Raw genomic sequence first — 12,583 nt, 5'->3', positions numbered from 1 at the left:
ATCATATTTGGAGAGAACAGTGAAAAACTTTACAAACATAACACAAGTTCATATAGCATGTGCGCTTCTCGATGTGGCGTAGTCCGAAGGATAAATACATTACGTGCCATAGACTTGGATCGTGACTAATATGGTATTAGAGCATGACTCTCCCGCAGTACGATGGTAGGGCAAACATTAACAATGACGTTGAGTTCCAAAGGTGAGGTGAATCTGACGGGCAGGCCAATGAGGGCAAGTTAAGCATAACTAGCAGGCTTCCAGACGCACATGTCACCTTAGGCGAATTTCGCATCAGAATGAAAGAAAAAAGTGAAAAGCTTTATAAAAAACAACACAAGTTAACGAATCAATATAGTGTAGCTCAAAAGATAAATTAGTGTTCGTCTAGGCTTAAAACAAACAATATATATATCATGAACTTAGATCATAGCATTATCCTACTTAGGTAGTAACTTTTCGACCACCTTGTTGCCAGTGGCGAAACCAGGAAATTCAATAAGGGTGTTCAAACCTTTACCAGTAGGCTATATAAGGGTATTCAAAGTCTATTTTTAATCAATAACAAGTAATATTTTACCTTATATTGAGTATAATTTTCGGGTGAAGGGTGATCAGTTGACCACCCTTGGTTGAACGTAGCTTCGCCCCTGCTTGTTGCAGGTGGCTCCACTATCGCGGACCACAACCGAGGCAGTAGCGTCACAAGTGTGCGATTATATGGAATCTTTTATTCCATAAGATTATTGGGAATCAAAAGGACAGAAAATGCAACGTACAATAATTATAACTCATGGACAAATTTGCGCATAGAGTACAGTTCCTTCAAATATTTTGGATCGTTCAATGTTTTAAAGCACGATATTCACAAGCATGCTACACAACTAAAAAAAATGTTTGACAAATTCTTTCTTCCAAAATTAATTGAAGAAAGCAGTGAAAGTATTAATGTACACAATTTACTTTTAACATGGATGAGGGCACGAACAGTAGAAGGGAAGTAAAAAGTTATGAGTAGTATACTTCGCGCTACTTTTGGATATCTTAATTTTAATTTGAACAGATAAATTAAATTGATCTGATTTAACAAAGAAATTTGATCAAATGCTAAATGAACTGGGACTTAGGGCCTAAAAAGCAAAAGCTAATCCTGATATTTTCTACTACAAACATCAATGATTGAGAAATAAATTTATCATGCTACCAAGAAAAAAGGAGAGAAATAAATTACTTTTTCCATTTATTTTTACTTGACATGTATACTAAAAATAGTTTTTTATTTTTACTTGTCACTTTACGCATATCAAGAGAAGACAAATTTTTTTTTTGTTATACCCACAGTATTTATTACTCATTTCAAATTATTTTTTTTTAAATCCAATAAAATATACATCAATTAATATGAGTATCATGGTAAATTATGCACTTCATTTATTATTTATTAAGGGACGTGAAAAGTCAAAATGTGTCAAGTGAAAGTGAACGGTGGGAGTAGTAAATTAACTTGAACTACTCATAGTACGCGAATACTCTGATCCACATTTTATCTCTTTATTATTGTTATTTAAGTATTGATATATACATTTTATACCTTTTTTACTTACTGTTATTCCCTATTTTATTTCCTTTTTACTGTTATTCCCTTTTTTTATATACACATTTTATCCTTTTTACTTACTGTTATTCCCTATTTTTTTTCTTTTTTTTTCTTTTTTTTCCCTATTTTTTTTCTTAACTTATATGAAAATAAAGGGACTAGACGACTAGTATTCGTTGCTTATATTTTGCATGTGTTATAAAATATAAATCACCATCTATACTTTGGTGCTGAGTTGTTTAAAATTAAATGGCGTCCATCTTCATTGAATAGAAAGTTTTAACACGTTCTAAATACCACGACAAAATTTCGATACTCTTTTGTTCTTTTCGAGTACAACCATAATTAAACGACCAAAGTATATATATAATACATCCATATATTTATCGGTTTAACATAAATACTTATTGAGTATGAATAAATTATTTTTTTCTAAAAATTAATATAAACACTATCCACTTCCATTGTCAGTACACATTTTGGTTAGAGAACAGTTGTTAAGACCAAAATAAAAATAAAAAGTGAAAATTGTACTTTACCATAAAGAAGAATTGTGCATAAATTGGTTTGTGCTAAAAAGAGAAGTGGAACAATTACACAAACCAATACAAATATTTAGAATTGTAACACATATCACTCTTTTGATTTGGAATGGAAGTTTTGGAGCAACGGTAAATTTATTTTCATGTAATTTATAGTTTACGGGCTCGAGACATAGAACAACTACTAATGCTTGCATTCAGGGGCAAAGCTAGAGTATATCGGGAGCGGGTTCGGCCGAACCCAATAGCTTTGATTCAAACCTTGTATTTGTCTTTAAAAATCTATCGAATATGTATAAATTATTAATTTAGAACACGGTAACTTAAAAGGATTAAAATTCTGAACTCATAAGATTGAAATCTCAGCTTCCCCTGTGCTTGCATTACGTCAAACATTACATTAATTTCTTCTTCCTTTTAAATCTTTTGTATTATATGGAAAAACTACTTATGATATAAATGAACTTGCCTGGTTTTACCGAAATAATTATATCTGCTCTGGACTTTCCAATAACATGAAATTAGCTAAAACCGTCGTCCTTAGACACAACACCATGATGTTATTGAGTCTTTGAGTTTAAATAAGATCAAAGAAAAACTTGAAATAATATGGGACTTATAGTAGCTATTTACCTAACAAAATCTTTATAGATTACGCAAATATTATCTAGCTTCACCTACCTTTATTATTGCGGTCCATTTCTTTTCTCTTTAGATAACACGAAGGGTTTTTAACACAATTTGACCGATCGGCTAAAAACTAGCCAAATATATAAAAAAATATATTCTGACGAACTATGTCTAACAAATATATATTATATGTATATTATAAATTAATATATAAAATATATATATTCTAGTTATTATTTTGTAAAACAGCTATATTTTGTAGATTTCCCTAATATACGAATAATATTATGAGTAATAACTATTAAAGTTTAGTATAATACTTGACCTTCCTAAGAAATATAATCCTTCTAAGGTTTTAACAAAAGTTTAAGAGACAAAAGTAGGTAATACAAGAGCAACATTATGTTCATAAAAGTTTCCATTTTACATCCTTTCTTGGCCAAAACAGCCTGATTGATTTCCAAATAAACATATTGTATGGATAGACTTCCTAACTTTTTCAATTGAAATCTGGAGTCATCAATGATACTCATTTTATCTTATTTTATATCATGGTGTTTCTCTTGACATGGAATATTAAAAACAATCTGCTAGCACAGACAAAAGTTTTCTTAGAATTTATGATTAAATACGTGATAATATTTCTATAGTTATAAAAGCATATCATTAAGAATAAAATATAACGTTTGAAGTTAATATATATATATATATATATATATATATATATATATATATATATATATATATATATTGAATCAGTTTTATTTTATAGAATGAAAACCAAAATAGGTTTCTTAATAATTTTCATACGCTACATAGCTTAAATCTGCTAGGAGAAGAATTTCTATATTTTTTTAGCGCGTCTTTGTTCGACCAAAAAGTGTAACTTTCGATTTAAACAGTTAATTTCTATAATAATGAGTTAAACTTAGTTAATAATAATATCTCTAGATATTATTTCCGAAAAGGTGACTAATGTTGGTCATATCTGGTGGAGGATTGACAACTATATGCATTAACTATACCAAAAAGTACGAACAATAATGTAGCAATACCTAGCAATAAATAACAATAAATGACATTTAAGTAAATAGAATGAGTGATTCACCCAATAAAGTATGAACTAGTTGATTATTCCTCCTGACAATGATGAGCGACAGACAAATACCAAAATGTTCAAATTAGTCTCGGATCTGATGGAAGAGTGTGGGATAATATGAACAAGAATCTAGAAGAAAAGGTAATGTTTGTAACTTTGTAAGAGAGAGAGAATGTTCAATCAAAAGTCGGTTCTTGACAAATAATGAATGTCACATGCCTTCCACCACTGTCTCCTTCTCTATTTATATGAGAATAAACCCAAATAGTACAAGTGTAGAGAATATCTACTAGAATATTCCTTTCAATATCCTATTTCGAAAATTAGTTGTTACAACTTTACCAACGGTGCTCGACCTCGACCCTTGTTGACATCTCGGCCATGAATCTCGCTGCTTCCTGATCGACCTCGACTAGTGACAATTTGAAGACTCTTCCTTTAGCGTTACCTTGTCTTAAATATTCTAGGGCATATTTTGACCTATACAGTTAGTCCCTCCGCTTATTGAGGCCGGCCTTAGGCGGACTTGATGAGCGGATTCTATTCCTCGTGGTCGAGATGATTGGATGAGTGGGCAACGTGGCCTTTCATAAGCCGCAACTTTTTGGGTTACGTTGTTCCTGGATCAAGTGACATCATACGTCATTATGGTGCGTTTTTCCGATGTATTGCGTCGTTTCGCGTGCGTCTGTTAGTTGGATCTGTCGCTTTGATTGTTGTGCTATGTAATGATGACCTAATTTTTCGGTTTTGATGCCTCGGCTCTTGTAAATAGGGGTGTGAAGACACACACTCAAGTTTTATAGATTTCTATATCAAAATCTTCTGCCTTCTTCTCTTATTCCATTATTGTGCATCTTCTTTCCCTTCCTTAGCGATCCCTGTTGTTCTAACGTATTGTGCATTATTGTGCATCTTCGTTACTTTGAGTACCTTCTCTTTCGTTAGAACTATGTCTAACGTATCTTCTGATCCCAGCGAGGAAAGTTACCCGGTTTCTTTAGCAATGGTTTTCCCTCCTCACGCGGAGGGCGTCTCCACTGCCGTTGAGGACGAGAACTTCCCTACGGTGGAGGAGATAGTTCCTCGTGGTGAGAAAGTCAGGTATGATTTTACAAAGGCGCCCGAAGCTGAACCCAAAATCTCCGAGTCGGCAATGAAGGAGGCCAATTTATTAGAGCTTAGGGCTAAATTCAGCATTCCTGCTCACATCGAGTTGGTCCCTACCGGGTGGGAAATGGTACAAGTTCACCGCCCTGGGTACTGTGCATTCTACGCTTACCCTTTTCATGTCGGCTACACTCTTACCCTTCTTCCACTAGCGGAAGAGTTTTGTTGTATCTATGGCGTTTGCCAGGCTCAGCTCACACCGTATATCTATAAGCTCATCATGATGCTTACTAAGTTTGCAGAGGTGGCCAGGGTCGAGATCATTCTTCGGTATCTGACGCATTTATTCGTCCCTAGTTTCTATAGGGGGGACGATGTTGAACCTTCGCCACCGAGGGGGTAAGTGACTGGTGGTGAAGATGGAGGACAAGGCTAGCCGACAGTTTTGGCACAACTTCTTCTTTGTCAGAACAGAGGACGTGGTGGCCAACGCAGACGGCTTCCCTGAAACTTGGAACTATACTCGTAAGCGCCTAACCTTTCTGTATTGAGGCATTTTGTTTACTTTGCTTAGTCGTGGGTTCTGATCTCTTGCTTTTTTCTTATGCAGCCAATACTTCACCCCTCCCTTGGTCGGGGACATTTCTATTTGGGTCGGCCGGCTCCTCCCTCACATTACGGGGATTCGTGAGTGGTCGGGCTTTCTCAAGAAGTTTGGGCATGCTGCTTACTCGACCGGTGAGTTTCTTTGCTTTGGCTTCTTGGTTACTCAACTTTTGCAGTTCACTATGGTTGACCTTTTATTTTGCGCTGCTCTCAACTCCAGCCCGAGGGCCTTCTAAGAGGCCGAGAGCTCCTCCACCTGCATTTCGGAAGAGGAAAACTTCTACCCCTTCTACGACCGCGACTAAGCCTGATCGCTCCTCGGCTCTACCTGCCGCTGTCTGCGGATACTTCGGCAGTGGAACCTTCGGCTTCCCCTTTGTATCGTCTTGTGGATGAGGAGGAATCGTTGCCAAGTGTTGGGGGGCTTGGTGCCTCGTTAGAGGAGGTCAGTGGACATTGGCGATGGGGTTTCCCGAGCTGTGGATTCTGTGATGGATGATTTTGTTCTTCGTGAAACGGCAACCATTGTCCTTCATGACGACGTCGAGCTGGCATCCGAGGTTCCGAGATTGATGGAAGATGACAAAAATGTATCTCGCCCTTCTGCGATGATGGAGGCCGAAGGGCCGGCTGCGAGGGCTTCTGATTCTTGGCGGTAGGAGGGGCCGTCGAATTTGCGACCAGTTGGTGATACTCCCTTGTCAGCCGATAGGAGAGGTAAAGGCATTGCCGAACCGAGGATGATGAAGAAGGGGTTTACACAACTCGAGGTGAGGTTGAAGGGGTCTACGAGGACCATTGCGATCCCTATGGACCATGATTTGTTGAAAAATACGGAGAATGTAGTCCCTGGCCTCGACCCTCTTTGCTCCGAAGTGGAAGGTGAAACCCTCAAAGAGCTAAAAAATGTCACTCTATCGAGGAGCATAGCCGGCCTCGCTCTCAGGGTGAGTATTTCAGGGCTTCGTCTTTCTAACTGTAGTGTTTTTTGTTCAGTGTTTCGCTTTGTTGGCAAAGGAGTTCTCATTTTTGCTTTTCTTTTTCTTACGGTTCCAGACCATGATCCTAGAAATTGAAAGTTCTCGAAGGTAGGAGAGGCATAAGAAAATATTTGAGAAGTTGGAGCGCAAGTACCGGGAGATTCGCAAGCATTTTGGCAAGAGCGGCAACTTGCAGGCCCTTCGTGAAGAGTTGAAGGAGAAGGACGACGAGCTGGTGAGGGTCATTGAGAAATGCAACGTCCTTGAAGGGACGTTGAAAGGTAAAGAGAAAGAGCTCAAAGTCAGCAAAGGGTTAGAAGCCCAATGCAGCGACCTTCAAGCTCAGGTGGTTTCGCTGTGTGCCCATCTTGAGGAGTGCTAATTCAGAGTAGATGCTCTAAGTGGCGAGATCGCCGATAAGCCAGAGGATCTTGAGAAGTCAGAGTTCACTTGGTTGGGGGATTTGAGGAAGGTCGAGGCACTTGAGGTAGTGATCTGGACTCTCCGTTCGGAGCGAGATAATGACTTGGAGAGTTGAAGAGAGAGACTTATGGCCTCTACGACCGAGTTACTGCTTTCGAGGCCGAGATTTGCATGCGGCGGGATCCGTTTCTGAGGCCACCCTCGAAGATGCTTGTGTTAAGGCTCGTGAAGCTCGAGTCGCTTGCGGGTATAACCCCGCTACGCCATAGATCGGCGAGGACGAGGGGGACGAAGGTGTGGACCGGCTCAATCAGAATGCATGGTATGACGTTGCATATCCTAAGGGCGAAGGCGGCGATAGCGAGGGTGTTGAAGGTCAAAGGGGTGATGCTGTTGAGGGCCAAGTCGGCGGGGATGTTGAAGGTCGTGATGGTGGTGACCAGTAGTTTTCTCTTTTGATATTTTGTACATTTTTGCTTGTAGTTGTTGGTGTCTTCATGAGCCTTTGTAAAAAATATTTCAAGTATGAAATGCCAACTTCGTTATTTGTATTTGATTCTCTTCTTGTGGTTCGTTTTTGCATTTGCATGTTTTTTGATTCTGTCGCTTGGTTGCCTTGATTTTATGACCGTGATAACATAATGGTGAATGGCGTCCAGAGGTTAGTGGGCGTCTATTCGAATATAGTTTTAATTATGGTTGAGGGCATGTAGGTGTTAGTTCGAACAAGGTCATACATAGCCTTAATTTAATTATGGACAAGGGTCGGTAGGCATCAGTTCGAACAAGGTTGAACATAACCTAAGTTTAATGATGGCCGAGGGCCAGTAGGCGTCAATTCGACGAGGTCGAACATAACCTAATTTTAATTATGGCCGAGGGCCGGTAGGTGTTAGTTCGAACAAGGTCGAACATAACCTAAGTATAATGATGACCGAGGGCCGGTAGGTGTTAGTTCAAACAAGGTCGAACATAACCTAAGTTTAATGATGGCCGAGGGCCGGTAGGTGTTAGTTCGAAAATGGTCGGACATAACCTAAGTTTAATGATGGCCGATGGCCAGTAGGTGTTAGTTCGAACAAGGTCAAATATAACCTAAGTTTAATGATGGCCGAGGGTCAGTAGGTGTTAGTTCGAACAAGGTCAAACATAACCTAAGTTTAATTATGTCCGAGGGCCAGCAGGCGTTCCGATAAGTGCGAAGTTTGTCAAAACCGTAAACTTTAAGCATTGTTGCTTTGGTAGTACATTTGGAGAAACTTACAAATTTTCGGGTGTTGGCTGGCGTTCCAGTCCTAGTCCTAGTCTATCTAGCCCCTTCATTGGTTGACCTGGAGAGTGCATGAGAGGTCGAGCAAGGAACTAACTGTCCTGGCCTTATCTTTGTGTATTTTGACTTGAAGTGTTCCCTTCATCGCCTCGTTAAAAACCTCCTTGAGAAAACCCAATTGGGACAAAACTCAAGTGAGGGAAAAAAGAGTATGACTTGGGGGACGCTTTATCTCTTAAAAGTTGAAGTACTTGAGGTGGGTAATATTCCAGTTGTTTGGAAGCAACTTTCCTTCCATTGTTTCTAGTTGGAATGACCGTTTGTTCGCTTTTGCCGTGATTTTGTATGGGCCGTCCCAATTTGTTCCTAGTTTGCCTTACCGTGGGTCTTTGCTCGCTTGTGTTTTAGCTTTAAGCACGTAGTCCCCGACTTTGAGCGACCTGACCTTTTTGGGCGATCATTCTTATGTAGACCATGTCTCTTCGTTCCTCAAGTTCGTCGAGCTCCTACCTTCTGCTTTCGTCGTTCCTTGGTCCGCTCTAGGCTGGGCTCTCCGACTTCGACTAGTATTATTGCGTCGGTCCCATAGACTAAAGAGTAGGGCGTCTCTCCTGTGCTCATCTTCGACATTGTTTGATAGGCCCATAGTACTTCTGGTAATGTTTTTGGCCACAGTCCTTTGGCGTCTTCAAGCTTTTTCTTCATGATGTTCAGTATCGACTTGTTGGAGGACTCTGGTGGACCGTTTCCCACGGGGTGATATGGCATAGAGAGTATCCTTTTGATATGCCATTTCTCAAAAAACTAGACGGTCTTATTTCCTGTGAACTGGGGTCCGTTGTCGCAACTGATCTCTTTGGGGGGGCCAAACTGGCATATGATATTTTTCCATAGAAAGGCGATCACTTCATGTTCATGTATTTGGGCGAATGCTCCTGCCTCCACCCACTTAGAGAAATAGTCAGTTAAAATAAAAAGGAATCGTACATTACCTCGCCCTGCTGGGAGGGGGCCTACGATGTCTATTCCCCATTTGATGAACGGACAAGGTGAGGTGACCGAGTGGAGGTGTTCGCCCGCTTGGTGAATCATCGGGGCGTACTTGCATTGCTCGCATTTTTTCAAGAAGTCTGCGACCTCCCTTTTCATGGTGAGCCAGTAGTATCCTGCCCGTATTTTGCATCTGACCAGAGCCCGATTGCCAGAGTGCGCCACACAATGGCCCTCATGGACCTCTTCAAGGACGCGCCGCATCAGGTTTGGGCCCAGGCATTTTTCCAGAGGGCCGCTGTTAGTTCTATTATACAGGTCGTTGTGGATAATATTGTACCTGGCCACTTACATTCTCAGTTTCTTAGCTTTTTTTTTTTATCATCTGGGAGTGTGTCATCCTGCAAATATATAATAATATGATTGCACCAGTTCCAAGTTAAGCTTATGGTTCTTACCTCAATTTGATCAATCGATGAGTTGAGGAGGTGGACTCCGTTCTTGTCTCTGGTTGCGATGCTTTTGGTGGCTGTGGCGAATTTAGCAAGGCCGTCTGACTCGGCGTTCTATACTCGGGGAATTTGGTCGAGCTGGCATTCGTCGAACTCGGGCAGCAGCTTGCAGATTTCACTCTGATACTTTTGCAATATTTGTTCTTTGATTTGGTAGGTCCCTATGACTTGGTTGACTACGAGTTGGGAATCACAACGTAGTTTCAACCGTCTTGCCCCGTACTGGAGTGCTAGTCTCAAACTTGCAATTACGGCCTCATACTTGGCCTCGTTGTTAGTCATATCTGGGCACCTTATAGACTGGTGAATCACTTTGCTTGTTGGGACATCAAGTAGGAGTCCCAGTCCGGACACTGACGCATTGGATGCGTCGTCGAAGTATAGGACCCAGAGCTCTTGTGTTTGGGGGGAAGTTTGAGTGGTTTCTCTCTCCACTTCGGGCATTACTTTTGCGCTGAAGTCGGCGACGAAGTCAGCAAGCACTTGTGACTTTATAGCTGTTCGTGGATGGTATGTGATCACGTGCTCACTCAGCTCGATGGCCCATTTGGAAAACCTTGCTGATAGCTCGGGTTTATAGAAAATACTTCTCAGGGGGAAGGTTTAACGACTAAGATGGGGTGGCTCTGAAAATATGGTCTAAGCTTTCGCGAAGCTACGACAAAGGACAGGGCCAGCTTTTCAAGGTGAGGATACCTCGTCTCGGCATCGACTAATGTTTTGCTAATATAATAGATGGGGGATTGCGTACCTTTATTTTCTCGGACCGGGACTGCGCTCACAGCTACTTTGGTGTGATGACCCAAAATGTCATCTTTAAATTTAATAATTAATTTTGTGTTCTAAGACCTTAAAACGCACTATTTATCATTCCTTGACTTGCGTGCGCAGTCCGTAAAATTTTTCGGAAAGTTTTTAGGTGAAAAATGGATTAAAATGTGAATTAGAGGTTTAAAACTCAATTGAGTTGACTTTGGTCAACATTTTGAGCAAACGGACTCGGATCAGTATTTTGACAGTTCCGGTAGGTCCTTATTATGAATTGGTACTTGGGCATATGCCCGGAATCAAATTCCGAGGTCCCTAGCCCGAGATATAGAATTTTGATGAAAAATTAAATGTTTAAGTTCAAATAGTGTCCGGATGTCGAATTTTATGCAAATGACCCCGGAATAGAATTTTGATGATTCCAACAGCTGCGTATGGTTATTTTGGACTTAGGAGCGTGATCGAAATTTTATTTGGAAGTCCGTAGTGAAATTAGGCTTGAAACGGTTAAAATAGGAATTTAAAGTTTGAAAGTTTGACTGGGGAGTTGACTTTTTAATATCGGAGTTGGAATCCAGTTTTGAAAACTTTCACAGCTCCGTTATGTCATTTATGACTTGTGTGCAAAATATGAGGTCAATCGGACTTGATTTGATAGGTTTCGACATCGAATGTAGAAGATGGAAATTCTAAGTTTCATTAAGATTGAATTGGAGCATGATTCATGATTTTAGCGTTGTTTGATGTGATTTGAGGTTTTAAATAAGTTCATATGATGTTTTAGGACTTGTTGGTGTATTGGGTTGAGGTCCCGAGGGCCTCGGGTGAGTTTCGGATGGTTAACGGATCAAAAGTGGGACTTAGCTGCTGCAAAAGCTGCTGCAATTTTTATTGCTAGAAATGCTGTCAAAATCGGGCTGCCTGCCAAAATCGGGCTGCCTGTCAAAATCGGGCTGCCTACCAAAATCGGGCTGCCTGCCAAAATCGGGCTGCTTGCCAAAATCGAGGTCCTTGAAAAAATCGAACTCCCTGACAAAATCGAGGTCCCTGACAAAATCGAACTCAATGACAAAATCGAGGTCCCTAACAAATCGAGGTCCTTGACAAAATCAAGATCGAGCTCTCGAGATCGAGCTCCCAAGATCGAGCTCCCCAGATCGAGCTCCCCAGATCGAACTGGACAGATCGAGCTCCCAAGATCGAATTGGACAGATCTGTAAGTTATAAAAACAGAGACATTCAACCCATTTTCCATTTTTGACAAACTTGAGCTTGAACAGAGGCGACTTTTGATAGATTTTCAAGGAAAAACATTTGGGGTAAGTGATTCTAACTTGAATTTGGTCAATATACACGAATATATCATTGTTTTCACCATTTAATTAGTGTTTTGAGATAGAAATTTGGGAAAAATTTAGAAATCTCATAGAAACGAATTTTTGAGATTTCGGTGTCGATCCGAAGTCGGATTTGAGTGAAACTGGTATGGTTGGACTCGTAATTGAATGAGTTGTCGGATTTTGTGAGTTTCGCCGGATTCCGAGATGTGTGCCCTACGAGCGATTTTGAGCTAATTTTAGATTTTATTTAAAAATGTAGTATTTTCTTATGAAATTGATTTATATAATTTATGTTGACTGTATCGAATTAATTATGACTAGATATGAGTCGATCGGAGTTGGAAAAATCGAGAAAAAAGCATAATACTTGGTTAAATTGGAGCAAGTCGAGGTAAGTGACTTGTCTAACCTTGTGTGGGGGAAATTTCCCCTAGGATTGATATTGATGTGATTATTGAAATATATTGAAAGTCATGTGCATGAGGTGACGGGTGTGTACACGGGCTAAATTGTAAAAGATTATATTCTTAAATTGTGTAGATCACTGTTGCGCATTTATTAAATTATTTTATCTTGTTATATTCTTCATCATTGATCTGAGATATATACTTCAAATTTGTTTGATCTTTTCTTACTAATTATTTTACCTATTTCATTGAAACTTGGTTTCTTTTATTCTGTGCATTATTTGAAGGTTGATTTTCTTTAAATTAAAT

The sequence above is a fragment of the Nicotiana tomentosiformis genome, chromosome 9 (assembly GCF_000390325.3).
Source record: "Nicotiana tomentosiformis chromosome 9, ASM39032v3, whole genome shotgun sequence".
Taxonomy (NCBI): Eukaryota; Viridiplantae; Streptophyta; class Magnoliopsida; order Solanales; family Solanaceae; genus Nicotiana; species Nicotiana tomentosiformis.
The sequence above is the reverse complement of the archived record's forward strand: the minus strand, read 5'-3'. Positions refer to the sequence as shown.